At 45.6% G+C, this 25,365-nt stretch overlaps 18 non-coding genes and 1 pseudogene across 18 annotated transcripts; all 19 read left to right on the top strand.

Moving 5' to 3' along the window:
- Positions 1 to 478: 478 nt before the first annotated feature.
- Positions 479 to 669, top strand: LOC141190743 (U2 spliceosomal RNA). The gene has a single exon (XR_012264758.1). It is a non-coding gene; the product is annotated as a U2 spliceosomal RNA (small nuclear RNA).
- Positions 670 to 1,792: 1,123 nt separating this feature from the next.
- LOC141185155 (U2 spliceosomal RNA) lies at positions 1,793 to 1,983 on the top strand. Its single transcript, XR_012259844.1, has one exon. It is a non-coding gene; the product is annotated as a U2 spliceosomal RNA (small nuclear RNA).
- A 2,032-nt stretch (positions 1,984 to 4,015) lies between these two features.
- LOC141185849 (U2 spliceosomal RNA) lies at positions 4,016 to 4,197 on the top strand. Its single transcript, XR_012260454.1, has one exon. It is a non-coding gene; the product is annotated as a U2 spliceosomal RNA (small nuclear RNA).
- A 1,120-nt stretch (positions 4,198 to 5,317) lies between these two features.
- LOC141186983 (U2 spliceosomal RNA) lies at positions 5,318 to 5,508 on the top strand. The gene has a single exon (XR_012261211.1). It is a non-coding gene; the product is annotated as a U2 spliceosomal RNA (small nuclear RNA).
- Positions 5,509 to 6,628: 1,120 nt separating this feature from the next.
- On the top strand, positions 6,629 to 6,819 carry LOC141190732 (U2 spliceosomal RNA). Its single transcript, XR_012264747.1, has one exon. It is a non-coding gene; the product is annotated as a U2 spliceosomal RNA (small nuclear RNA).
- A 1,122-nt stretch (positions 6,820 to 7,941) lies between these two features.
- On the top strand, positions 7,942 to 8,132 carry LOC141190720 (U2 spliceosomal RNA). Its single transcript, XR_012264736.1, has one exon. It is a non-coding gene; the product is annotated as a U2 spliceosomal RNA (small nuclear RNA).
- A 1,113-nt stretch (positions 8,133 to 9,245) lies between these two features.
- LOC141190709 (U2 spliceosomal RNA) lies at positions 9,246 to 9,436 on the top strand. Its single transcript, XR_012264725.1, has one exon. It is a non-coding gene; the product is annotated as a U2 spliceosomal RNA (small nuclear RNA).
- A 1,121-nt stretch (positions 9,437 to 10,557) lies between these two features.
- LOC141190697 (U2 spliceosomal RNA) lies at positions 10,558 to 10,748 on the top strand. The gene has a single exon (XR_012264714.1). It is a non-coding gene; the product is annotated as a U2 spliceosomal RNA (small nuclear RNA).
- A 1,121-nt stretch (positions 10,749 to 11,869) lies between these two features.
- Positions 11,870 to 12,060, top strand: LOC141190686 (U2 spliceosomal RNA). The gene has a single exon (XR_012264703.1). It is a non-coding gene; the product is annotated as a U2 spliceosomal RNA (small nuclear RNA).
- A 1,121-nt stretch (positions 12,061 to 13,181) lies between these two features.
- On the top strand, positions 13,182 to 13,372 carry LOC141191167 (U2 spliceosomal RNA). The gene has a single exon (XR_012265167.1). It is a non-coding gene; the product is annotated as a U2 spliceosomal RNA (small nuclear RNA).
- A 1,119-nt stretch (positions 13,373 to 14,491) lies between these two features.
- Positions 14,492 to 14,682, top strand: LOC141190673 (U2 spliceosomal RNA). The gene has a single exon (XR_012264691.1). It is a non-coding gene; the product is annotated as a U2 spliceosomal RNA (small nuclear RNA).
- Positions 14,683 to 15,801: 1,119 nt separating this feature from the next.
- On the top strand, positions 15,802 to 15,992 carry LOC141190662 (U2 spliceosomal RNA). The gene has a single exon (XR_012264680.1). It is a non-coding gene; the product is annotated as a U2 spliceosomal RNA (small nuclear RNA).
- A 1,120-nt stretch (positions 15,993 to 17,112) lies between these two features.
- Positions 17,113 to 17,219, top strand: LOC141186031 (U2 spliceosomal RNA; annotated as a pseudogene).
- A 789-nt stretch (positions 17,220 to 18,008) lies between these two features.
- LOC141185763 (U2 spliceosomal RNA) lies at positions 18,009 to 18,190 on the top strand. Its single transcript, XR_012260382.1, has one exon. It is a non-coding gene; the product is annotated as a U2 spliceosomal RNA (small nuclear RNA).
- A 1,124-nt stretch (positions 18,191 to 19,314) lies between these two features.
- LOC141190651 (U2 spliceosomal RNA) lies at positions 19,315 to 19,505 on the top strand. Its single transcript, XR_012264669.1, has one exon. It is a non-coding gene; the product is annotated as a U2 spliceosomal RNA (small nuclear RNA).
- A 1,117-nt stretch (positions 19,506 to 20,622) lies between these two features.
- On the top strand, positions 20,623 to 20,813 carry LOC141190640 (U2 spliceosomal RNA). Its single transcript, XR_012264658.1, has one exon. It is a non-coding gene; the product is annotated as a U2 spliceosomal RNA (small nuclear RNA).
- Positions 20,814 to 21,934: 1,121 nt separating this feature from the next.
- On the top strand, positions 21,935 to 22,125 carry LOC141184832 (U2 spliceosomal RNA). Its single transcript, XR_012259550.1, has one exon. It is a non-coding gene; the product is annotated as a U2 spliceosomal RNA (small nuclear RNA).
- Positions 22,126 to 23,245: 1,120 nt separating this feature from the next.
- LOC141190628 (U2 spliceosomal RNA) lies at positions 23,246 to 23,436 on the top strand. Its single transcript, XR_012264647.1, has one exon. It is a non-coding gene; the product is annotated as a U2 spliceosomal RNA (small nuclear RNA).
- Positions 23,437 to 24,556: 1,120 nt separating this feature from the next.
- LOC141190616 (U2 spliceosomal RNA) lies at positions 24,557 to 24,747 on the top strand. Its single transcript, XR_012264636.1, has one exon. It is a non-coding gene; the product is annotated as a U2 spliceosomal RNA (small nuclear RNA).
- The last annotated feature ends 618 nt before the right edge of the window (positions 24,748 to 25,365 follow it).

The raw sequence follows: 25,365 nt of genomic DNA, 5'->3' as shown, positions 1-25,365 counted from the left end.
ATTCAGCCATCTAGGTATCCCGCCTGCAGTAGACGGAATGTGGCAATGGAACGCTGCCTGCGCGTGTCATAATAGGCTCTGAGCCTTTATATACCTGCGCACAGCAGCAGCCACCTTCAGTCTGCTGCTGGACAGCCAGCAGCAGCAGCAGCAGGAGAGGTAATTAATCAGCAACCCTCCTGCTAAGGGTAGACAGCTGCTCGTTCCACCCCCCCCCCGCCTTAATTGGTTCTCCTCCCTTCCAACGGTGTTGAGGCGGGTGGGAACAGCCGGGGGTTGAGGGTACTGTGCTAAAAGAGGTGGAGTTATGCAGATCTAAAACGCGTGGATTGCAGCAGCAGCAAGCCGAAAAGTGCAGGCATGTGAGGGATCTAGAGGTTGACAGCATGTCTTCTTAACGGGAGTCCAGGTGGCCATCTCCACAAATGGACTTTTCAGAATCCTTGGGTGGCACCGTAGTCGGAAACCAATTCTGGTTATCGCTTCTCGGCCTTTTGGCTAAGATCAAGTGTAGTATCTGTTCTTATCAGTTTAATATCTGATACGTCCCCTATCTGGGGACCATATATTAAATGGATTTTTAGAACAGGGAGATGGAAAAAGAGCTTGCTCTGTCCACTCCACGCATTGACCTGGTATTGCAGTATCTCCAGGACCGGTGCACCCCTTCTTTAATGCAGTTTCTAAAATCAGAAAGAATTGAATTCAATGCTTTTTGTTCATTTTGCTTGTTTGTCGGATTTTGGGATGGACTCTTTGGCTTTGCTTTTCTTCTCCTCATTGGATTTTTCATGTTAAAAGTTGCAGAAGCCAGATGACAAGCTCATTTTGGTTCAACTTCAGCAACTGTGCATTGCATTGCCATGTAATGTAATGTAATGCAATGCTATCTATCTAGCTCTCCCTCTATACTTCCTTTTGGATAAACAGACATATTAGGCAAGCATTTTGGAGCTTTCACCTAAATAACTACAGGTGGTGAGATAAGCTGCACAATATAATTGACCTTTCAGTATATTGTTGCACACACACCATCTATTTAGCAAATGCCCTTGTTATCAACAGCAGCCTTTTAAACTCACCTGAGCTAACAGGTATGTGAGCTGGTTACTCTGCTGCGCTTAAAATTTCTTTTTTGGTTTGCTACAATGCCTTTTCTGAAACGTTGTCTCCCTCTGCTGGAACACTGACTTCTTTCATTTAATGCCTGCAGACTATAAAAGAGAAACCAACCCAAAAAGTTTGGTTGATTAGTCTGTGGCATTCTTTTAAACTGTTGCTTATGGCGGTCTCTGTGAGCTTCTCAGTGACATTCAGCCATCCAGGTATCCCGCCTGCAGTAGACGGAATGTGGCAATGGAACGCTGGCTGCGCGTGTCATAATAGGCTCTGAGCCTTTATATACCTGCGCACAGCAGCAGCCACCTTCAGTCTGCTGCTGGACAGCCAGCAGCAGCAGCAGCAGCAGGAGAGGTAATTAATCAGCAACCCTCCTGCTAAGGGTAGACAGCTGCTCGTTCCACCCCCCCCCCGCCTTAATTGGTTCTCCTCCCTTCCAACGGTGTTGAGGCGGGTGGGAACAGCCGGGGGTTGAGGGTACTGTGCTAAAAGAGGTGGAGTTATGCAGATCTAAAACGCGTGGATTGCAGCAGCAGCAAGCCGAAAAGTGCAGGCATGTGAGGGATCTAGAGGTTGACAGCATGTCTTCTTAACGGGAGTCCAGGTGGCCATCTCCACAAATGGACATTTCAGAATCCTTGGGTGGCACCGTAGTCGGAAACCAATTCTGGTTATCGCTTCTCGGCCTTTTGGCTAAGATAAAGTGTAGTATCTGTTCTTATCAGTTTAATATCTGATACGTCCCCTATCTGGGGACCATATATTAAATGGATTTTTAGAACAGGGAGATGGAAAAAGAGCTTGCTCTGTCCACTCCACGCATTGACCTGGTATTGCAGTATCTCCAGGACCGGTGCACCCCTTCTTTAATGCAGTTTCTAAAATCAGAAAGAATTGAATTCAATGCTTTTTGTTCATTTTGCTTGTTTGTCGGATTTTGGGATGGACTCTTTGGCTTTGCTTTTCTTCTCCTCATTGGATTTTTCATGTTAAAAGTTGCAGAAGCCAGATGACAAGCTCATTTTGGTTCAACTTCAGCAACTGTGCATTGCATTGCCATGTAATGTAATGTAATGCAATGCTATCTATCTAGCTCTCCCTCTATACTTCCTTTTGGATAAACAGACATATTAGGCAAGCATTTTGGAGCTTTCACCTAAATAACTACAGGTGGTGAGATAAGCTGCACAATATAATTGACCTTTCAGTATATTGTTGCACACACACCATCTATTTAGCAAATGCCCTTGTTATCAACAGCAGCCTTTTAAACTCACCTGAGCTAACAGGTATGTGAGCTGGTTACTCTGCTGCGCTTAAAATTTCTTTTTTGGTTTGCTACAATGCCTTTTCTGAAACGTTGTCTCCCTCTGCTGGAACACTGACTTCTTTCATTTAATGCCTGCAGACTATAAAAGAGAAACCAACCCAAAAAGTTTGGTTGATTAGTCTGTGGCATTCTTTTAAACTGTTGCTTATGGCGGTCTCTGTGAGCTTCTCAGTGACATTCAGCCATCCAGGTATCCCGCCTGCAGTAGACGGAATGTGGCAATGGAACGCTGGCTGCGCGTGTCATAATAGGCTCTGAGCCTTTATATACCTGCGCACAGCAGCAGCCACCTTCAGTCTGCTGCTGGACAGCCAGCAGCAGCAGCAGCAGGAGAGGTAATTAATCAGCAACCCTCCTGCTAAGGGTAGACAGCTGCTCGTTCCACCCCCCCCTCCCGCCTTAATTGGTTCTCCTCCCTTCCAACGGTGTTGAGGCGGGTGGGAACAGCCGGGGGTTGAGGGTACTGTGCTAAAAGAGGTGGAGTTATGCAGATCTAAAACGCGTGGATTGCAGCAGCAGCAAGCCGAAAAGTGCAGGCATGTGAGGGATCTAGAGGTTGACAGCATGTCTTCTTAACGGGAGTCCAGGTGGCCATCTCCACAAATGGACTTTTCAGAATCCTTGGGTGGCACCGTAGTCGGAAACCAATTCTGGTTATCGCTTCTCGGCCTTTTGGCTAAGATCAAGTGTAGTCGGCCTATTGGCTAAGATCAAGTGTAGTATCTTTCGAAAAGGCGGTTTTGGATGTTGGCCGCCCTAGTACATTGATACATTATGCACACTGGGGTTTAGGTGCTTGTTAGTACGCCAGGTGGCTAATATAGTCATCTGGTGGAAAGCATGGCCCCCCAGGATCGACGCCATTGGGCCGGGGGAAGATCGAAAGCCCGAAGTGTGAAGTGCCCCAGGAGTGGTGACCCTGGGGTGCCTTAACTCACTGGGATTGGGAACCCCACTTGAGTTTATGGCACATTTGCACAAGCACTTCAAATTTTCTTTCTTCGCACACACCCTTATTCCGGGCCTTCTGGCCTTAGGATGGGGAATTTTTCAATTCCCGGTCGAAGGTCCGGGCAGTATTATACTGTGCAACCTTCACTATTTATTTAATTTCTTTGTCACTGTGTGTCCACTTATTCACGTGTGTCACGTCCTACTAGGATTTTGTCGGGATGCGGTTCCCTTACGGGTTCCTCTCTTGGCAGGTCTAGGGGGGGAGTGTGTGGCCATCAGGTTCCGCTCCCCCCTGAACCCCCCTGGCTCTCCTCTTTCGGGAGGAGAGCGTTGTTGGCTCCCCTCTTCCGGGAGGGGAGCACAGTCTTTGGCTCCCAGTGCCTTGCTCGGGTGAGAACTCGGGCAGGTGCTGGGGGTAAGATTGGGTCGCCTCTGGCTTCGGCTGGAGGTGGCTTTTTGTCCCTGTTCCTCGCTGTGGCCTTTTGGCTCGGAGGGACGGGGAATGGTTTGGGGGACCCTTCTCCTTTTGGAGAGGGTTTCAAGAAGACCAGCATCCTAGTGCACTTTTTTTGTGGCACTTGTCACTTTTTTAAGCGCACTCGGGTTTTGTACACGAATTCGGGCTTTCGATAGAAAAAAAATCTGTTCTTATCAGTTTAATATCTGATACGTCCCCTATCTGGGGACCATATATTAAATGGATTTTTAGAACAGGGAGATGGAAAAAGAGCTTGCTCTGTCCACTCCACGCATTGACCTGGTATTGCAGTATCTCCAGGACCGGTGCACCCCTTCTTTAATGCAGTTTCTAAAATCAGAAAGAATTGAATTCAATGCTTTTTGTTCATTTTGCTTGTTTGTCGGATTTTGGGATGGACTCTTTGGCTTTGCTTTTCTTCTCCTCATTGGATTTTTCATGTTAAAAGTTGCAGAAGCCAGATGACAAGCTCATTTTGGTTCAACTTCAGCAACTGTGCATTGCATTGCCATGTAATGTAATGTAATGCAATGCTATCTATCTAGCTCTCCCTCTATACTTCCTTTTGGATAAACAGACATATTAGGCAAGCATTTTGGAGCTTTCACCTAAATAACTACAGGTGGTGAGATAAGCTGCACAATATAATTGACCTTTCAGTATATTGTTGCACACACACCATCTATTTAGCAAATGCCCTTGTTATCAACAGCAGCCTTTTAAACTCACCTGAGCTAACAGGTATGTGAGTTGGTTACTCTGCTGCGCTTAAAATTCCTTTTTTGGTTTGCTACAATGCCTTTTCTGAAACGTTGTCTCCCTCTGCTGGAACACTGACTTCTTTCATTTAATGCCTGCAGACTATAAAAGAGAAACCAACCCAAAAAGTTTGGTTGATTAGTCTGTGGCATTCTTTTAAACTGTTGCTTATGGCGGTCTCTGTGAGCTTCTCAGTGACATTCAGCCATCCAGGTATCCCGCCTGCAGTAGACGGAATGTGGCAATGGAACGCTGGCTGCGCGTGTCATAATAGGCTCTGAGCCTTTATATACCTGCGCACAGCAGCAGCCACCTTCAGTCTGCTGCTGGACAGCCAGCAGCAGCAGCAGCAGGAGAGGTAATTAATCAGCAACCCTCCTGCTAAGGGTAGACAGCTGCTCGTTCCACCCCCCCCCCGCCTTAATTGGTTCTCCTCCCTTCCAACGGTGTTGAGGCGGGTGGGAACAGCCGGGGGTTGAGGGTACTGTGCTAAAAGAGGTGGAGTTATGCAGATCTAAAACGCGTGGATTGCAGCAGCAGCAAGCCGAAAAGTGCAGGCATGTGAGGGATCTAGAGGTTGACAGAATGTCTTCTTAACGGGAGTCCAGGTGGCCATCTCCACAAATGGACTTTTCAGAATCCTTGGGTGGCACCGTAGTCGGAAACCAATTCTGGTTATCGCTTCTCGGCCTTTTGGCTAAGATCAAGTGTAGTATCTGTTCTTATCAGTTTAATATCTGATACGTCCCCTATCTGGGGACCATATATTAAATGGATTTTTAGAACAGGGAGATGGAAAAAGAGCTTGCTCTGTCCACTCCACGCATTGACCTGGTATTGCAGTATCTCCAGGACCGGTGCACCCTTTCTTTAATGCAGTTTCTAAAATCAGAAAGAATTGAATTCAATGCTTTTTGTTCATTTTGCTTGTTTGTCGGGTTTTGGGATGGACTCTTTGGCTTTGCTTTTCTTCTCCTCATTGGATTTTTCATGTTAAAAGTTGCAGAAGCCAGATGACAAGCTCATTTTGGTTCAACTTCAGCAACTGTGCATTGCATTGCCATGTAATGTAATGTAATGCAATGCTATCTATCTAGCTCTCCCTCTATACTTCCTTTTGGATAAACAGACATATTAGGCGAGCATTTTGGAGCTTTCACCTAAATAACTACAGGTGGTGAGATAAGCTGCACAATATAATTGACCTTTCAGTATATTGTTGCACACACACCATCTATTTAGCAAATGCCCTTGTTATCAACAGCAGCCTTTTAAACTCACCTGAGCTAACAGGTATGTGAGCTGGTTACTCTGCTGCGCTTAAAATTTCTTTTTTGGTTTGCTACAATGCCTTTTCTGAAACGTTGTCTCCCTCTGCTGGAACACTGACTTCTTTCATTTAATGCCTGCAGACTATAAAAGAGAAACCAACCCAAAAAGTTTGGTTGATTAGTCTGTGGCATTCTTTTAAACTGTTGCTTATGGCGGTCTCTGTGAGCTTCTCAGTGACATTCAGCCATCCAGGTATCCCGCCTGCAGTAGACGGAATGTGGCAATGGAACGCTGGCTGCGCGTGTCATAATAGGCTCTGAGCCTTTATATACCTGCGCACAGCAGCAGCCACCTTCAGTCTGCTGCTGGACAGCCAGCAGCAGCAGCAGCAGGAGAGGTAATTAATCAGCAACCCTCCTGCTAAGGGTAGACAGCTGCTCGTTCCACCCCCCCCCCGCCTTAATTGGTTCTCCTCCCTTCCAACGGTGTTGAGGCGGGTGGGAACAGCCGGGGGTTGAGGGTACTGTGCTAAAAGAGGTGGAGTTATGCAGATCTAAAACGCGTGGATTGCAGCAGCAGCAAGCCGAAAAGTGCAGGCATGTGAGGGATCTAGAGGTTGACAGCATGTCTTCTTAACGGGAGTCCAGGTGGCCATCTCCACAAATGGACTTTTCAGAATCCTTGGGTGGCACCGTAGTCGGAAACCAATTCTGGTTATCGCTTCTCGGCCTTTTGGCTAAGATCAAGTGTAGTATCTGTTCTTATCAGTTTAATATCTGATACGTCCCCTATCTGGGGACCATATATTAAATGGATTTTTAGAACAGGGAGATGGAAAAAGAGCTTGCTCTGTCCACTCCACGCATTGACCTGGTATTGCAGTATCTCCAGGACCGGTGCACCCCTTCTTTAATGCAGTTTCTAAAATCAGAAAGAATTGAATTCAATGCTTTTTGTTCATTTTGCTTGTTTGTCGGATTTTGGGATGGACTCTTTGGCTTTGCTTTTCTTCTCCTCATTGGATTTTTCATGTTAAAAGTTGCAGAAGCCAGATGACAAGCTCATTTTGGTTCAACTTCAGCAACTGTGCATTGCATTGCCATGTAATGTAATGTAATGCAATGCTATCTATCTAGCTCTCCCTCTATACTTCCTTTTGGATAAACACACATATTAGGCAAGCATTTTGGAGCTTTCACCTAAATAACTACAGGTGGTGAGATAAGCTGCACAATATAATTGACCTTTCAGTATATTGTTGCACACACACCATCTATTTAGCAAATGCCTTTGTTATCAACAGCAGCCTTTTAAACTCACCTGAGCTAACAGGTATGTGAGCTGGTTACTCTGCTGCGCTTAAAATTTCTTTTTTGGTTTGCTACAATGCCTTTTCTGAAACGTTGTCTCCCTCTGCTGGAACACTGACTTCTTTCATTTAATGCCTGCAGACTATAAAAGAGAAACCAACCCAAAAAGTTTGGTTGATTAGTCTGTGGCATTCTTTTAAACTGTTGCTTATGGCGGTCTCTGTGAGCTTCTCAGTGACATTCAGCCATCCAGGTATCCCGCCTGCAGTAGACGGAATGTGGCAATGGAACGCTGGCTGCGCGTGTCATAATAGGCTCTGAGCCTTTATATACCTGCGCACAGCAGCAGCCACCTTCAGTCTGCTGCTGGACAGCCAGCAGCAGCAGCAGCAGGAGAGGTAATTAATCAGCAACCCTCCTGCTAAGGGTAGACAGCTGCTCGTTCCACCCCCCCCCCCCGTCTTAATTGGTTCTCCTCCCTTCCAACGGTGTTGAGGCGGGTGGGAACAGCCGGGGGTTGAGGGTACTGTGCTAAAAGAGGTGGAGTTATGCAGATCTAAAACGCGTGGATTGCAGCAGCAGCAAGCCGAAAAGTGCAGGCATGTGAGGGATCTAGAGGTTGACAGCATGTCTTCTTAACGGGAGTCCAGGTGGCCATCTCCACAAATGGACTTTTCAGAATCCTTGGGTGGCACCGTAGTCGGAAACCAATTCTGGTTATCGCTTCTCGGCCTTTTGGCTAAGATCAAGTGTAGTATCTGTTCTTATCAGTTTAATATCTGATACGTCCCCTATCTGGGGACCATATATTAAATGGATTTTTAGAACAGGGAGATGGAAAAAGAGCTTGCTCTGTCCACTCCACGCATTGACCTGGTATTGCAGTATCTCCAGGACCGGTGCACCCCTTCTTTAATGCAGTTTCTAAAATCAGAAAGAATTGAATTCAATGCTTTTTGTTCATTTTGCTTGTTTGTCGGATTTTGGGATGGACTCTTTGGCTTTGCTTTTCTTCTCCTCATTGGATTTTTCATGTTAAAAGTTGCAGAAGCCAGATGACAAGCTCATTTTGGTTCAACTTCAGCAACTGTGCATTGCATTGCCATGTAATGTAATGTAATGCAATGCTATCTATCTAGCTCTCCCTCTATACTTCCTTTTGGATAAACAGACATATTAGGCAAGCATTTTGGAGCTTTCACCTAAATAACTACAGGTGGTGAGATAAGCTGCACAATATAATTGACCTTTCAGTATTTTGTTGCACACACACCATCTATTTAGCAAATGCCCTTGTTATCAACAGCAGCCTTTTAAACTCACCTGAGCTAACAGGTATGTGAGCTGGTTACTCTGCTGCGCTTAAAATTTCTTTTTTGGTTTGCTACAATGCCTTTTCTGAAACGTTGTCTCCCTCTGCTGGAACACTGACTTCTTTCATTTAATGCCTGCAGACTATAAAAGAGAAACCAACCCAAAAAGTTTGGTTGATTAGTCTGTGGCATTCTTTTAAACTGTTGCTTATGGCGGTCTCTGTGAGCTTCTCAGTGACATTCAGCCATCCAGGTATCACGCCTGCAGTAGACGGAATGTGGCAATGGAACGCTGGCTGCGCGTGTCATAATAGGCTCTGAGCCTTTATATACCTGCGCACAGCAGCAGCCACCTTCAGTCTGCTGCTGGACAGCCAGCAGCAGCAGGAGAGGTAATTAATCAGCAACCCTCCTGCTAAGGGTAGACAGCTGCTCGTTCCACCCCCCCCCCGCCTAATTGGTTCTCCTCCCTTCCAACGGTGTTGAGGCGGGTGGGAACAGCCGGGGGTTGAGGGTACTGTGCTAAAAGAGGTGGAGTTATGCAGATCTAAAACGCGTGGATTGCAGCAGCAGCAAGCCGAAAAGTGCAGGCATGTGAGGGATCTAAAGGTTGACAGCATGTCTTCTTAACGGGAGTCCAGGTGGCCATCTCCACAAATGGACTTTTCAGAATCCTTGGGTGGCACCGTAGTCGGAAACCAATTCTGGTTATCGCTTCTCGGCCTTTTGGCTAAGATCAAGTGTAGTATCTGTTCTTATCAGTTTAATATCTGATACGTCCCCTATCTGGGGACCATATATTAAATGGATTTTTAGAACAGGGAGATGGAAAAAGAGCTTGCTCTGTCCACTCCACGCATTGACCTGGTATTGCAGTATCTCCAGGACCGGTGCACCCCTTCTTTAATGCAGTTTCTAAAATCAGAAAGAATTGAATTCAATGCTTTTTGTTCATTTTGCTTGTTTGTCGGATTTTGGGATGGACTCTTTGGCTTTGCTTTTCTTCTCCTCATTGGATTTTTCATGTTAAAAGTTGCAGAAGCCAGATGACAAGCTCATTTTGGTTCAACTTCAGCAACTGTGCATTGCATTGCCATGTAATGTAATGTAATGCAATGCTATCTATCTAGCTCTCCCTCTATACTTCCTTTTGGATAAACAGACATATTAGGCAAGCATTTTGGAGCTTTCACCTAAATAACTACAGGTGGTGAGATAAGCTGCACAATATAATTGACCTTTCAGTATATTGTTGCACACACACCATCTATTTAGCAAATGCCCTTGTTATCAATAGCAGCCTTTTAAACTCACCTGAGCTAACAGGTATGTGAGCTGGTTACTCTGCTGCGCTTAAAATTTCTTTTTTGGTTTGCTACAATGCCTTTTCTGAAACGTTGTCTCCCTCTGCTGGAACACTGACTTCTTTCATTTAATGCCTGCAGACTATAAAAGAGAAACCAACCCAAAAAGTTTGGTTGATTAGTCTGTGGCATTCTTTTAAACTGTTGCTTATGGCGGTCTCTGTGAGCTTCTCAGTGACATTCAGCCATCCAGGTATCCCGCCTGCAGTAGACGGAATGTGGCAATGGAACGCTGGCTGCGCGTGTCATAATAGGCTCTGAGCCTTTATATACCTGCGCACAGCAGCAGCCACCTTCAGTCTGCTGCTGGACAGCCAGCAGCAGCAGCAGCAGGAGAGGTAATTAATCAGCAACCCTCCTGCTAAGGGTAGACAGCTGCTCGTTCCACCCCCCCCCCCGCCTTAATTGGTTCTCCTCCCTTCCAACGGTGTTGAGGCGGGTGGGAACAGCCGGGGGTTGAGGGTACTGTGCTAAAAGAGGTGGAGTTATGCAGATCTAAAACGCGTGGATTGCAGCAGCAGCAAGCCGAAAAGTGCAGGCATGTGAGGGATCTAGAGGTTGACAGCATGTCTTCTTAACGGGAGTCCAGGTGGCCATCTCCACAAATGGACTTTTCAGAATCCTTGGGTGGCACCGTAGTCGGAAACCAATTCTGGTTATCGCTTCTCGGCCTTTTGGCTAAGATCAAGTGTAGTATCTGTTCTTATCAGTTTAATATCTGATACGTCCCCTATCTGGGGACCATATATTAAATGGATTTTTAGAACAGGGAGATGGAAAAAGAGCTTGCTCTGTCCACTCCACGCATTGACCTGGTATTGCAGTATCTCCAGGACCGGTGCACCCCTTCTTTAATGCAGTTTCTAAAATCAGAAAGAATTGAATTCAATGCTTTTTGTTCATTTTGCTTGTTTGTCGGATTTTGGGATGGACTCTTTGGCTTTGCTTTTCTTCTCCTCATTGGATTTTTCATGTTAAAAGTTGCAGAAGCCAGATGACAAGCTCATTTTGGTTCAACTTCAGCAACTGTGCATTGCATTGCCATGTAATGTAATGTAATGCAATGCTATCTATCTAGCTCTCCCTCTATACTTCCTTTTGGATAAACAGACATATTAGGCAAGCATTTTGGAGCTTTCACCTAAATAACTACAGGTGGTGAGATAAGCTGCACAATATAATTGACCTTTCAGTATATTGTTGCACACACACCATCTATTTAGCAAATGCCCTTGTTATCAACAGCAGCCTTTTAAACTCACCTGAGCTAACAGGTATGTGAGCTGGTTACTCTGCTGCGCTTAAAATTTCTTTTTTGGTTTGCTACAATGCCTTTTCTGAAACGTTGTCTCCCTCTGCTGGAACACTGACTTCTTTCATTTAATGCCTACAGACTATAAAAGAGAAACCAACCCAAAAAGTTTGGTTGATTAGTCTGTGGCATTCTTTTAAACTGTTGCTTATGGCGGTCTCTGTGAGCTTCTCAGTGACATTCAGCCATCCAGGTATCCCGCCTGCAGTAGACGGAATGTGGCAATGGAACGCTGGCTGCGCGTGTCATAATAGGCTCTGAGCCTTTATATACCTGCGCACAGCAGCAGCCACCTTCAGTCTGCTGCTGGACAGCCAGCAGCAGCAGCAGCAGGAGAGGTAATTAATCAGCAACCCTCCTGCTAAGGGTAGACAGCTGCTCGTTCCACCCCCCCCCCCGCCTTAATTGGTTCTCCTCCCTTCCAACGGTGTTGAGGCGGGTGGGAACAGCCGGGGGTTGAGGGTACTGTGCTAAAAGAGGTGGAGTTATGCAGATCTAAAACGCGTGGATTGCAGCAGCAGCAAGCCGAAAAGTGCAGGCATGTGAGGGATCTAGAGGTTGACAGCATGTCTTCTTAACGGGAGTCCAGGTGGCCATCTCCACAAATGGACTTTTCAGAATCCTTGGGTGGCACCGTAGTCGGAAACCAATTCTGGTTATCGCTTCTCGGCCTTTTGGCTAAGATCAAGTGTAGTATCTGTTCTTATCAGTTTAATATCTGATACGTCCCCTATCTGGGGACCATATATTAAATGGATTTTTAGAACAGGGAGATGGAAAAAGAGCTTGCTCTGTCCACTCCACGCATTGACCTGGTATTGCAGTATCTCCAGGACCGGTGCACCCCTTCTTTAATGCAGTTTCTAAAATCAGAAAGAATTGAATTCAATGCTTTTTGTTCATTTTGCTTGTTTGTCGGATTTTGGGATGGACTCTTTGGCTTTGCTTTTCTTCTCCTCATTGGATTTTTCATGTTAAAAGTTGCAGAAGCCAGATGACAAGCTCATTTTGGTTCAACTTCAGCAACTGTGCATTGCATTGCCATGTAATGTAATGTAATGCAATGCTATCTATCTAGCTCTCCCTCTATACTTCCTTTTGGATAAACAGACATATTAGGCAAGCATTTTGGAGCTTTCACCTAAATAACTACAGGTGGTGAGATAAGCTGCACAATATAATTGACCTTTCAGTATATTGTTGCACACACACCATCTATTTAGCAAATGCCCTTGTTATCAACAGCAGCCTTTTAAACTCACCTGAGCTAACAGGTATGTGAGCTGGTTACTCTGCTGCGCTTAAAATTTCTTTTTTGGTTTGCTACAATGCCTTTTCTGAAACGTTGTCTCCCTCTGCTGGAACACTGACTTCTTTCATTTAATGACTGCAGACTATGAAAGAGAAACCAACCCAAAAAGTTTGGTTGATTAGTCTGTGGCATTCTTTTAAACTGTTGCTTATGGCGGTCTCTGTGAGCTTCTCAGTGACATTCAGCCATCCAGGTATCCCGCCTGCAGTAGACGGAATGTGGCAATGGAACGCTGGCTGCGCGTGTCATAATAGGCTCTGAGCCTTTATATACCTGCGCACAGCAGCAGCCACCTTCAGTCTGCTGCTGGACAGCCAGCAGCAGCAGCAGCAGGAGAGGTAATTAATCAGCAACCCTCCTGCTAAGGGTAGACAGCTGCTCGTTCCACCCCCCCCCCCGCCTTAATTGGTTCTCCTCCCTTCCAACGGTGTTGAGGCGGGTGGGAACAGCCGGGGGTTGAGGGTACTGTGCTAAAAGAGGTGGAGTTATGCAGATCTAAAACGCGTGGATTGCAGCAGCAGCAAGCCGAAAAGTGCAGGCATGTGAGGGATCTAGAGGTTGACAGCATGTCTTCTTAACGGGAGTCCAGGTGGCCATCTCCACAAATGGACTTTTCAGAATCCTTGGGTGGCACCGTAGTCGGAAACCAATTCTGGTTATCGCTTCTCGGCCTTTTGGCTAAGATCAAGTGTAGTATCTGTTCTTATCAGTTTAATATCTGATACGTCCCCTATCTGGGGACGATATATTAAATGGATTTTTAGAACAGGGAGATGGAAAAAGAGCTTGCTCTGTCCACTCCACGCATTGACCTGGTATTGCAGTATCTCCAGGACCGGTGCACCCCTTCTTTAATGCAGTTTCTAAAATCAGAAAGAATTGAATTCAATGCTTTTTGTTCATTTTGCTTGTTTGTCGGATTTTGGGATGGACTCTTTGGCTTTGCTTTTCTTCTCCTCATTGGATTTTTCATGTTAAAAGTTGCAGAAGCCAGATGACAAGCTCATTTTGGTTCAACTTCAGCAACTGTGCATTGCATTGCCATGTAATGTAATGTAATGCAATGCTATCTATCTAGCTCTCCCTCTATACTTCCTTTTGGATAAACAGACATATTAGGCAAGCATTTTGGAGCTTTCACCTAAATAACTACAGGTGGTGAGATAAGCTGCACAATATAATTGACCTTTCAGTATATTGTTGCACACACACCATCTATTTAGCAAATGCCCTTGTTATCAACAGCAGCCTTTTAAACTCACCTGAGCTAACAGGTATGTGAGCTGGTTACTCTGCTGCGCTTAAAATTTCTTTTTTGGTTTGCTACAATGCCTTTTCTGAAACGTTGTCTCCCTCTGCTGGAACACTGACTTCTTTCATTTAATGCCTGCAGACTATAAAAGAGAAACCAACCCAAAAAGTTTGGTTGATTAGTCTGTGGCATTCTTTTAAACTGTTGCTTATGGCGGTCTCTGTGAGCTTCTCAGTGACATTCAGCCATCCAGGTATCCCGCCTGCAGTAGACGGAATGTGGCAATGGAACGCTGGCTGCGCGTGTCATAATAGGCTCTGAGCCTTTATATACCTGCGCACAGCAGCAGCCACCTTCAGTCTGCTGCTGGACAGCCAGCAGCAGCAGCAGCAGGAGAGGTAATTAATCAGCAACCCTCCTGCTAAGGGTAGACAGCTGCTCGTTCCACCCCCCCCCGCCTTAATTGGTTCTCCTCCCTTCCAACGGTGTTGAGGCGGGTGGGAACAGCCGGGGGTTGAGGGTACTGTGCTAAAAGAGGTGGAGTTATGCAGATCTAAAACGCGTGGATTGCAGCAGCAGCAAGCCGAAAAGTGCAGGCATGTGAGGGATCTAGAGGTTGACAGCATGTCTTCTTAACGGGAGTCCAGGTGGCCATCTCCACAAATGGACTTTTCAGAATCCTTGGGTGGCACCGTAGTCGGAAACCAATTCTGGTTATCGCTTCTCGGCCTTTTGGCTAAGATCAAGTGTAGTATCTGTTCTTATCAGTTTAATATCTGATACGTCCCCTATCTGGGGACCATATATTAAATGGATTTTTAGAACAGGGAGATGGAAAAAGAGCTTGCTCTGTCCACTCCACGCATTGACCTGGTATTGCAGTATCTCCAGGACCGGTGCACCCCTTCTTTAATGCAGTTTCTAAAATCAGAAAGAATTGAATTCAATGCTTTTTGTTCATTTTGCTTGTTTGTCGGATTTTGGGATGGACTCTTTGGCTTTGCTTTTCTTCTCCTCATTGGATTTTTCATGTTAAAAGTTGCAGAAGCCAGATGACAAGCTCATTTTGGTTCAACTTCAGCAACTGTGCATTGCATTGCCATGTAATGTAATGTAATGCAATGCTATCTATCTAGCTCTCCCTCTATACTTCCTTTTGGATAAACAGACATATTAGGCAAGCATTTTGGAGCTTTCACCTAAATAACTACAGGTGGTGAGATAAGCTGCACAATATAATTGACCTTTCAGTATATTGTTGCACACACACCATCTATTTAGCAAATGCCCTTGTTATCAACAGCAGCCTTTTAAACTCACCTGAGCTAACAGGTATGTGAGCTGGTTACTCTGCTGCGCTTAAAATTTCTTTTTTGGTTTGCTACAATGCCTTTTCTGAAACGTTGTCTCCCTCTGCTGGAACACTGACTTCTTTCATTTAATGCCTGCAGACTATAAAAGAGAAACCAACCCAAAAAGTTTGGTTGATTAGTCTGTGGCATTCTTTTAAACTGTTGCTTATGGCGGTCTCTGTGAGCTTCTCAGTGACATTCAGCCATCCAGGTATCCCGCCTGCAGTAGACGGAATGTGGCAATGGAACGCTGGCTGCGCGTGTCATAATAGGCTCTGAGCCTTTATATACCTGCGCACAGCAGCAGCCACCTTCAGTCTGCTGCTGGACAGCCAGCAGCAGCAGCAGCAGGAGAGGTAATTAATCAGCAACCCTCCTGCTAAGGGTAGACAGCTGCTCGTTCCACCCCCCCCCCGCCTTAATTGGTTCTCCTCCCTTCCAACGGTGTTGAGGCGGGTGGGAACAGCCGGGGGTTGAGGGTACTGTGCTAAAAGAGGTGGAGTTATGCAGATCTAAAACGCGTGGATTGCAGCAGCAGCAAGCCGAAAAGTGCAGGCATGTGAGGGATCTAGAGGTTGACAGCATGTCTTCTAACGGGAGTCCAGGTGGCCATCTCCACAAATGGACTTTTCAGAATCCTTGGGTGGCACCGTAGTCGGAAACCAATTCTGGTTATCGCTTCTCGGCCTTTTGGCTAAGATCAAGTGTAGTATCTGTTCTTATCAGTTTAATATCTGATACGTCCCCTATCTGGGGACCATATATTAAATGGATTTTTAGAACAGGGAGATGGAAAAAGAGCTTGCTCTGTCCACTCCACGCATTGACCTGGTATTGCAGTATCTCCAGGACCGGTGCACCCCTTCTTTAATGCAGTTTCTAAAATCAGAAAGAATTGAATTCAATGCTTTTTGTTCATTTTGCTTGTTTGTCGGATTTTGGGATGGACTCTTTGGCTTTGCTTTTCTTCTCCTCATTGGATTTTTCATGTTAAAAGTTGCAGAAGCCAGATGACAAGCTCATTTTGGTTCAACTTCAGCAACTGTGCATTGCATTGCCATGTAATGTAATGTAATGCAATGCTATCTATCTAGCTCTCCCTCTATACTTCCTTTTGGATAAACAGACATATTAGGCAAGCATTTTGGAGCTTTCACCTAAATAACTACAGGTGGTGAGATAAGCTGCACAATATAATTGACCTTTCAGTATATTGTTGCACACACACCATCTATTTAGCAAATGCCCTTGTTATCAACAGCAGCCTTTTAAACTCACCTGAGCTAACAGGTATGTGAGCTGGTTACTCTGCTGCACTTAAAATTTCTTTTTTGGTTTGCTACAATGCCTTTTCTGAAACGTTGTCTCCCTCTGCTGGAACACTGACTTCTTTCATTTAATGCCTGCAGACTATAAAAGAGAAACCAACCCAAAAAGTTTGGTTGATTAGTCTGTGGCATTCTTTTAAACTGTTGCTTATGGCGGTCTCTGTGAGCTTCTCAGTGACATTCAGCCATCCAGGTATCCCGCCTGCAGTAGACGGAATGTGGCAATGGAACGCTGGCTGCGCGTGTCATAATAGGCTCTGAGCCTTTATATACCTGCGCACAGCAGCAGCCACCTTCAGTCTGCTGCTGGACAGCCAGCAGCAGCAGCAGCAGGAGAGGTAATTAATCAGCAACCCTCCTGCTAAGGGTAGACAGCTGCTCGTTCCCCCCCCCCCCCGCCTTAATTGGTTCTCCTCCCTTCCAACGGTGTTGAGGCGGGTGGGAACAGCCGGGGGTTGAGGGTACTGTGCTAAAAGAGGTGGAGTTATGCAGATCTAAAACGCGTGGATTGCAGCAGCAGCAAGCCGAAAAGTGCAGGCATGTGAGGGATCTAGAGGTTGACAGCATGTCTTCTTAACGGGAGTCCAGGTGGCCATCTCCACAAATGGACTTTTCAGAATCCTTGGGTGGCACCGTAGTCGGAAACCAATTCTGGTTATCGCTTCTCGGCCTTTTGGCTAAGATCAAGTGTAGTATCTGTTCTTATCGTATCTTTCGAAAAGGCGGTTTTGGATGTTGGCCGCCCTAGTAGATTGATACATTATGCACACTGGGGTTTAGGCGCTTGTTAGTACGCCAGGTGGCTAATATAGTCATCTGGTGGAAAGCATGGCCCCCCAGGATCGACGCCATTGGGCCGGGGAAGATCGAAAGCCCTAAGTGTGAAGTGCCCCAGGAGTGGTGACCCTGGGGTGCCTTAACTCACTGGGATTGGGAACCCCACTTGAGTTTATGGCACATTTGCACAAGCACTTCAAATTTTCTTTCTTCGCACACACCCTTATTCCGGGCCTTCTGGCCTTAGGATGGGGAATTTTTCAATTCCCGGTCGAAGGTCCGGGCAGTATTATACTGTGAAACCTTCACTATTTATTTAATTTCTTTGTTACTGTGTGTCCACTTATTCACGTGTGTCACGTCCTACTAGGATTTTGTCGGGATGCGGTTCCCTTACGGGTTCCTCTCTTGGCAGGTCTAGGGGGGGAGTGTGTGGCCATCAGGTTCCGCTCCCCCCTGAACCCCCCTGGCTCTCCTCTTTCGGGAGGAGAGCGTTGTTGGCTCCCCTCTTCCGGGAGGGGAGCACAGTCTCTGGCTCCCAGTGCCTTGCTCGGGTGAGAACTCGGGCAGGTGCTGGGGGTAAGATTGGGTCGCCTCTGGCTTCGGCTGGAGGTGGCTTTTTGTCCCTGTTCCTCGCTGTGGCCTTTTGGCTCGGAGGGACGGGGAATGGTTTGGGGGACCCTTCTCCTTTTGGAGAGGGTTTCAAGAAGACCAGCATCCTAGTGCACTTTCTTTGTGGCACTTGTCACTTTTTTAAGCGCACTCGGGTTTTGTACACGAATTCGGGCTTTCGATAAAAAAAAAATCTGTTCTTATCAGTTTAATATCTGATACGTCCCCTATCTGGGGACCATATATTAAATGGATTTTTAGAACAGGGAGATGGAAAAAGAGCTTGCTCTGTCCACTCCACGCATTGACCTGGTATTGCAGTATCTCCAGGACCGGTGCACCCCTTCTTTAATGCAGTTTCTAAAATCAGAAAGAATTGAATTCAATGCTTTTTGTTCATTTTGCTTGTTTGTCGGATTTTGGGATGGACTCTTTGGCTTTGCTTTTCTTCTCCTCATTGGATTTTTCATGTTAAAAGTTGCAGAAGCCAGATGACAAGCTCATTTTGGTTCAACTTCAGCAACTGTGCATTGCATTGCCATGTAATGTAATGTAATGCAATGCTATCTATCTAGCTCTCCCTCTATACTTCCTTTTGGATAAACAGACATATTAGGCAAGCATTTTGGAGCTTTCACCTAAATAACTACAGGTGGTGAGATAAGCTGCACAATATAATTGACCTTTCAGTATATTGTTGCACACACACCATCTATTTAGCAAATGCCCTTGTTATCAACAGCAGCCTTTTAAACTCACCTGAGCTAACAGGTATGTGAGCTGGTTACTCTGCTGCGCTTAAAATTTCTTTTTTGGTTTGCTACAATGCCTTTTCTGAAACGTTGTCTCCCTCTGCTGGAACACTGACTTCTTTCATTTAATGCCTGCAGACTATAAAAGAGAAACCAACCCAAAAAGTTTGGTTGATTAGTCTGTGGCATTCTTTTAAACTGTTGCTTATGGCGGTCTCTGTGAGCTTCTCAGTGACATTCAGCCGTCCAGGTATCCCGCCTGCAGTAGACGGAATGTGGCAATGGAACGCTGGCTGCGCGTGTCATAATAGGCTCTGAGCCTATATATACCTGCGCACAGCAGCAGCCACCTTTAGTCTGCTGCTGGACAGCCAGCAGCAGCAGCAGCAGGAGAGGTAATTAATCAGCAACCCTCCTGCTAAGGGTAGACAGCTGCTCGTTCCACCCCCCCCCCCCCCGCCTTAATTGGTTCTCCTCCCTTCCAACGGTGTTGAGGCGGGTGGGAACAGCCGGGGGTTGAGGGTACTGTGCTAAAAGAGGTGGAGTTATGCAGATCTAAAACGCGTGGATTGCAGCAGCAGCAAGCCGAAAAGTGCAGGCTTGTGAGGGATCTAGAGGTTGACAGCATGTCTTCTTAACGGGAGTCCAGGTGGCCATCTCCACAAATGGACTTTTCAGAATCCTTGGGTGGCACCGTAGTCGGAAACCAATTCTGGTTATCGCTTCTCGGCCTTTTGGCTAAGATCAAGTGTAGTATCTGTTCTTATCAGTTTAATATCTGATACGTCCCCTATCTGGGGACCATATATTAAATGGATTTTTAGAACAGGGAGATGGAAAAAGAGCTTGCTCTGTCCACTCCACGCATTGACCTGGTATTGCAGTATCTCCAGGACCGGTGCACCCCTTCTTTAATGCAGTTTCTAAAATCAGAAAGAATTGAATTCAATGCTTTTTGTTCATTTTGCTTGTTTGTCGGATTTTGGGATGGACTCTTTGGCTTTGCTTTTCTTCTCCTCATTGGATTTTTCATGTTAAAAGTTGCAGAAGCCAGATGACAAGCTCATTTTGGTTCAACTTCAGCAACTGTGCATTGCATTGCCATGTAATGTAATGTAATGCAATGCTATCTATCTAGCTCTCCCTCTATACTTCCTTTTGGATAAACAGACATATTAGGCAAGCATTTTGGAGCTTTCACCTAAATAACTACAGGTGGTGAGATAAGCTGCACAATATAATTGACCTTTCAGTATATTGTTGCACACACACCATCTATTTAGCAAATGCCCTTGTTATCAACAGCAGCCTTTTAAACTCACCTGAGCTAACAGGTATGTTAGCTGGTTACTCTGCTGCGCTTAAAATTTCTTTTTTGGTTTGCTACAATGCCTTTTCTGAAACGTTGTCTCCCTCTGCTGGAACACTGACTTCTTTCATTTAATGCCTGCAGACTATAAAAGAGAAACCAACCCAAAAAGTTTGGTTGATTAGTCTGTGGCATTCTTTTAAACTGTTGCTTATGGCGGTCTCTGTGAGCTTCTCAGTGACATTCAGCCATCCAGGTATCCCGCCTGCAGTAGACGGAATGTGGCAATGGAACGCTGGCTGCGCGTGTCATAATAGGCTCTGAGCCTTTATATACCTGCGCACAGCAGCAGCCACCTTCAGTCTGCTGCTGGACAGCCAGCAGCAGCAGGAGAGGTAATTAATCAGCATCCCTCCTGCTAAGGGTAGACAGCTGCTCGTTCCACCCCCCCCCCCCCGCCTTAATTGGTTCTCCTCCCTTCCAACGGTGTTGAGGCGGGTGGGAACAGCCGGGGGTTGAGGGTACTGTGCTAAAAGAGGTGGAGTTATGCAGATCTAAAACGCGTGGATTGCAGCAGCAGCAAGCCGAAAAGTGCAGGCATGTGAGGGATCTAGAGGTTGACAGCATGTCTTCTTAACGGGAGTCCAGGTGGCCATCTCCACAAATGGACTTTTCAGAATCCTTGGGTGGCACCGTAGTCGGAAACCAATTCTGGTTATCGCTTCTCGGCCTTTTGGCTAAGATCAAGTGTAGTATCTGTTCTTATCAGTTTAATATCTGATACGTCCCCTATCTGGGGACCATATATTAAATGGATTTTTAGAACAGGGAGATGGAAAAAGAGCTTGCTCTGTCCACTCCACGCATTGACCTGGTATTGCAGTATCTCCAGGACCGGTGCACCCCTTCTTTAATGCAGTTTCTAAAATCAGAAAGAATTGAATTCAATGCTTTTTGTTCATTTTGCTTGTTTGTCGGATTTTGGGATGGACTCTTTGGCTTTGCTTTTCTTCTCCTCATTGGATTTTTCATGTTAAAAGTTGCAGAAGCCAGATGACAAGCTCATTTTGGTTCAACTTCAGCAACTGTGCATTGCATTGCCATGTAATGTAATGTAATGCAATGCTATCTATCTAGCTCTCCCTCTATACTTCCTTTTGGATAAACAGACATATTAGGCAAGCATTTTGGAGCTTTCACCTAAATAACTACAGGTGGTGAGATAAGCTGCACAATATAATTGACCTTTCAGTATATTGTTGCACACACACCATCTATTTAGCAAATGCCCTTGTTATCAACAGCAGCCTTTTAAACTCACCTGAGCTAACAGGTATGTGAGCTGGTTACTCTGCTGCGCTTAAAATTTCTTTTTTGGTTTGCTACAATGCCTTTTCTGAAACGTTGTCTCCCTCTGCTGGAACACTGACTTCTTTCATTTAATGCCTGCAGACTATAAAAGAGAAACCAACCCAAAAAGTTTGGTTGATTAGTCTGTGGCATTCTTTTAAACTGTTGCTTATGGCGGTCTCTGTGAGCTTCTCAGTGACATTCAGCCATCCAGGTATCCCGCCTGCAGTAGACGGAATGTGGCAATGGAACGCTGGCTGCGCGTGTCATAATAGGCTCTGAGCCTTTATATACCTGCGCACAGCAGCAGCCACCTTCAGTCTGCTGCTGGACAGCCAGCAGCAGCAGCAGCAGGAGAGGTAATTAATCAGCAACCCTCCTGCTAAGGGTAGACAGCTGCTCGTTCCACCCCCCCCCCCGCCTTAATTGGTTCTCCTCCCTTCCAACGGTGTTGAGGCGGGTGGGAACAGCCGGGGGTTGAGGGTACTGTGCTAAAAGAGGTGGAGTTATGCAGATCTAAAACGCGTGGATTGCAGCAGCAGCAAGCCGAAAAGTGCAGGCATGTGAGGGATCCAGAGGTTGACAGCATGTCTTCTTAACGGGAGTCCAGGTGGCCATCTCCACAAATGGACTTTTCAGAATCCTTGGGTGGCACCGTAGTCGGAAACCAATTCTGGTTATCGCTTCTCGGCCTTTTGGCTAAGATCAAGTGTAGTATCTGTTCTTATCAGTTTAATATCTGATACGTCCCCTATCTGGGGACCATATATTAAATGGATTTTTAGAACAGGGAGATGGAAAAATAGCTTGCTCTGTCCACTCCACGCATTGACCTGGTATTGCAGTATCTCCAGGACCGGTGCACCCCTTCTTTAATGCAGTTTCTAAAATCAGAAAGAATTGAATTCAATGCTTTTTGTTCATTTTGCTTGTTTGTCGGATTTTGGGATGGACTCTTTGGCTTTGCTTTTCTTCTCCTCATTGGATTTTTCATGTTAAAAGTTGCAGAAGCCAGATGACAAGCTCATTTTGGTTCAACTTAAGCAACTGTGCATTGCATTGCCATGTAATGTAATGTAATGCAATGCTATCTATCTAGCTCTCCCTCTATACTTCCTTTTGGATAAACAGACATATTAGGCAAGCATTTTGGAGCTTTCACCTAAATAACTACAGGTGGTGAGATAAGCTGCACAATATAATTGACCTTTCAGTATATTGTTGCACACACACCATCTATTTAGCAAATGCCCTTGTTATCAACAGCAGCCTTTTAAACTCACCTGAGCTAACAGGTATGTGAGCTGGTTACTCTGCTGCGCTTAAAATTTCTTTTTTGGTTTGCTACAATGCCTTTTCTGAAACGTTGTCTCCCTCTGCTGGAACACTGACTTCTTTCATTTAATGCCTGCAGACTATAAAAGAGAAACCAACCCAAAAAGTTTGGTTGATTAGTCTGTGGCATTCTTTTAAACTGTTGCTTATGGCGGTCTCTGTGAGCTTCTCAGTGACATTCAGCCATCCAGGTATCCCGCCTGCAGTAGACGGAATGTGGCAATGGAACGCTGGCTGCGCGTGTCATAATAGGCTCTGAGCCTTTATATACCTGCGCACAGCAGCAGCCACCTTCAGTCTGCTGCTGGACAGCCAGCAGCAGCAGCAGCAGGAGAGGTAATTAATCAGCAACCCTCCTGCTAAGGGTAGACAGCTGCTCGTTCCACCCCCCCCCCGCCTTAATTGGTTCTCCTCCCTTCCAACGGTGTTGAGGCGGGTGGGAACAGCCGGGGGTTGAGGGTACTGTGCTAAAAGAGGTGGAGTTATGCAGATCTAAAACGCGTGGATTGCAGCAGCAGCAAGCCGAAAAGTGCAGGCATGTGAGGGATCTAGAGGTTGACAGCATGTCTTCTTAACGGGAGTCCAGGTGGCCATCTCCACAAATGGACTTTTCAGAATCCTTGGGTGGCACCGTAGTCGGAAACCAATTCTGGTTATCGCTTCTCGGCCTTTTGGCTAAGATCAAGTGTAGTATCTGTTCTTATCAGTTTAATATCTGATACGTCCCCTATCTGGGGACCATATATTAAATGGATTTTTAGAACAGGGAGATGGAAAAAGAGCTTGCTCTGTCCACTCCACGCATTGACCTGGTATTGCAGTATCTCCAGGACCGGTGCACCCCTTCTTTAATGCAGTTTCTAAAATCAGAAAGAATTGAATTCAATGCTTTTTGTTCATTTTGCTTGTTTGTCGGATTTTGGGATGGACTCTTTGGCTTTGCTTTTCTTCTCCTCATTGGATTTTTCATGTTAAAAGTTGCAGAAGCCAGATGACAAGCTCATTTTGGTTCAACTTAAGCAACTGTGCATTGCATTGCCATGTAATGTAATGTAATGCAATGCTATCTATCTAGCTCTCCCTCTATACTTCCTTTTGGATAAACAGACATATTAGGCAAGCATTTTGGAGCTTTCACCTAAATAACTACAGGTGGTGAGATAAGCTGCACAATATAATTGACCTTTCAGTATATTGTTGCACACACACCATCTATTTAGCAAATGCCCTTGTTATCAACAGCAGCCTTTTAAACTCACCTGAGCTAACAGGTATGTGAGCTGGTTACTCTGCTGCGCTTAAAATTTCTTTTTTGGTTTGCTACAATGCCTTTTCTGAAACGTTGTCTCCCTCTGCTGGAACACTGACTTCTTTCATTTAATGCCTGCAGACTATAAAAGAGAAACCAACCCAAAAAGTTTGGTTGATTAGTCTGTGGCATTCTTTTAAACTGTTGCTTATGGCGGTCTCTGTGAGCTTCTCAGTGACATTCAGCCATCCAGGTATCCCGCCTGCAGTAGACGGAATGTGGCAATGGAACGCTGGCTGCGCGTGTCATAATAGGCTCTGAGCCTTTATATACCTGCGCACAGCAGCAGCCACCTTCAGTCTGCTGCTGGACAGCCAGCAGCAGCAGCAGCAGGAGAGGTAATTAATCAGCAACCCTCCTGCTAAGGGTAGACAGCTGCTCGTTCCACCCCCCCCCCGCCTTAATTGGTTCTCCTCCCTTCCAACGGTGTTGAGGCGGGTGGGAACAGCCGGGGGTTGAGGGTACTGTGCTAAAAGAGGTGGAGTTATGCAGATCTAAAACGCGTGGATTGCAGCAGCAGCAAGCCGAAAAGTGCAGGCATGTGAGGGATCTAGAGGTTGACAGCATGTCTTCTTAACGGGAGTCCAGGTGGCCATCTCCACAAATGGACTTTTCAGAATCCTTGGGTGGCACCGTAGTCGGAAACCAATTCTGGTTATCGCTTCTCGGCCTTTTGGCTAAGATCAAGTGTAGTATCTGTTCTTATCAGTTTAATATCTGATACGTCCCCTATCTGGGGACCATATATTAAATGGATTTTTAGAACAGGGAGATGGAAAAAGAGCTTGCTCTGTCCACTCCACGCATTGACCTGGTATTGCAGTATCTCCAGGACCGGTGCACCCCTTCTTTAATGCAGTTTCTAAAATCAGAAAGAATTGAATTCAATGCTTTTTGTTCATTTTGCTTGTTTGTCGGATTTTGGGATGGACTCTTTGGCTTTGCTTTTCTTCTCCTCATTGGATTTTTCATGTTAAAAGTTGCAGAAGCCAGATGACAAGCTCATTTTGGTTCAACTTCAGCAACTGTGCATTGCATTGCCATGTAATGTAATGTAATGCAATGCTATCTATCTAGCTCTCCCTCTATACTTCCTTTTGGATAAACAGACATATTAGGCAAGCATTTTGGAGCTTTCACCTAAATAACTACAGGTGGTGAGATAAGCTGCACAATATAATTGACCTTTCAGTATATTGTTGCACACACACCATCTATTTAGCAAATGCCCTTGTTATCAACAGCAGCCTTTTAAACTCACCTGAGCTAATAGGTATGTGAGCTGGTTACTCTGCTGCGCTTAAAATTTCTTTTTTGGTTTGCTACAATGCCTTTTCTGAAACGTTGTCTCCCTCTGCTGGAACACTGACTTCTTTCATTTAATGCCTGCAGACTATAAAAGAGAAACCAACCCAAAAAGTTTTGTTGATTAGTCTGTGGCATTCTTTTAAACTGTTGCTTATGGC

Source organism: Phyllobates terribilis, unplaced genomic scaffold, assembly GCF_046119375.1.
Source record: "Phyllobates terribilis strain yellow unplaced genomic scaffold, ASM4611937v1 Scaffold_40__1_contigs__length_11209783, whole genome shotgun sequence".
Classification (NCBI taxonomy): Eukaryota; Metazoa; Chordata; class Amphibia; order Anura; family Dendrobatidae; genus Phyllobates; species Phyllobates terribilis.
This window is presented reverse-complemented; position numbering and strand designations above follow the sequence as displayed.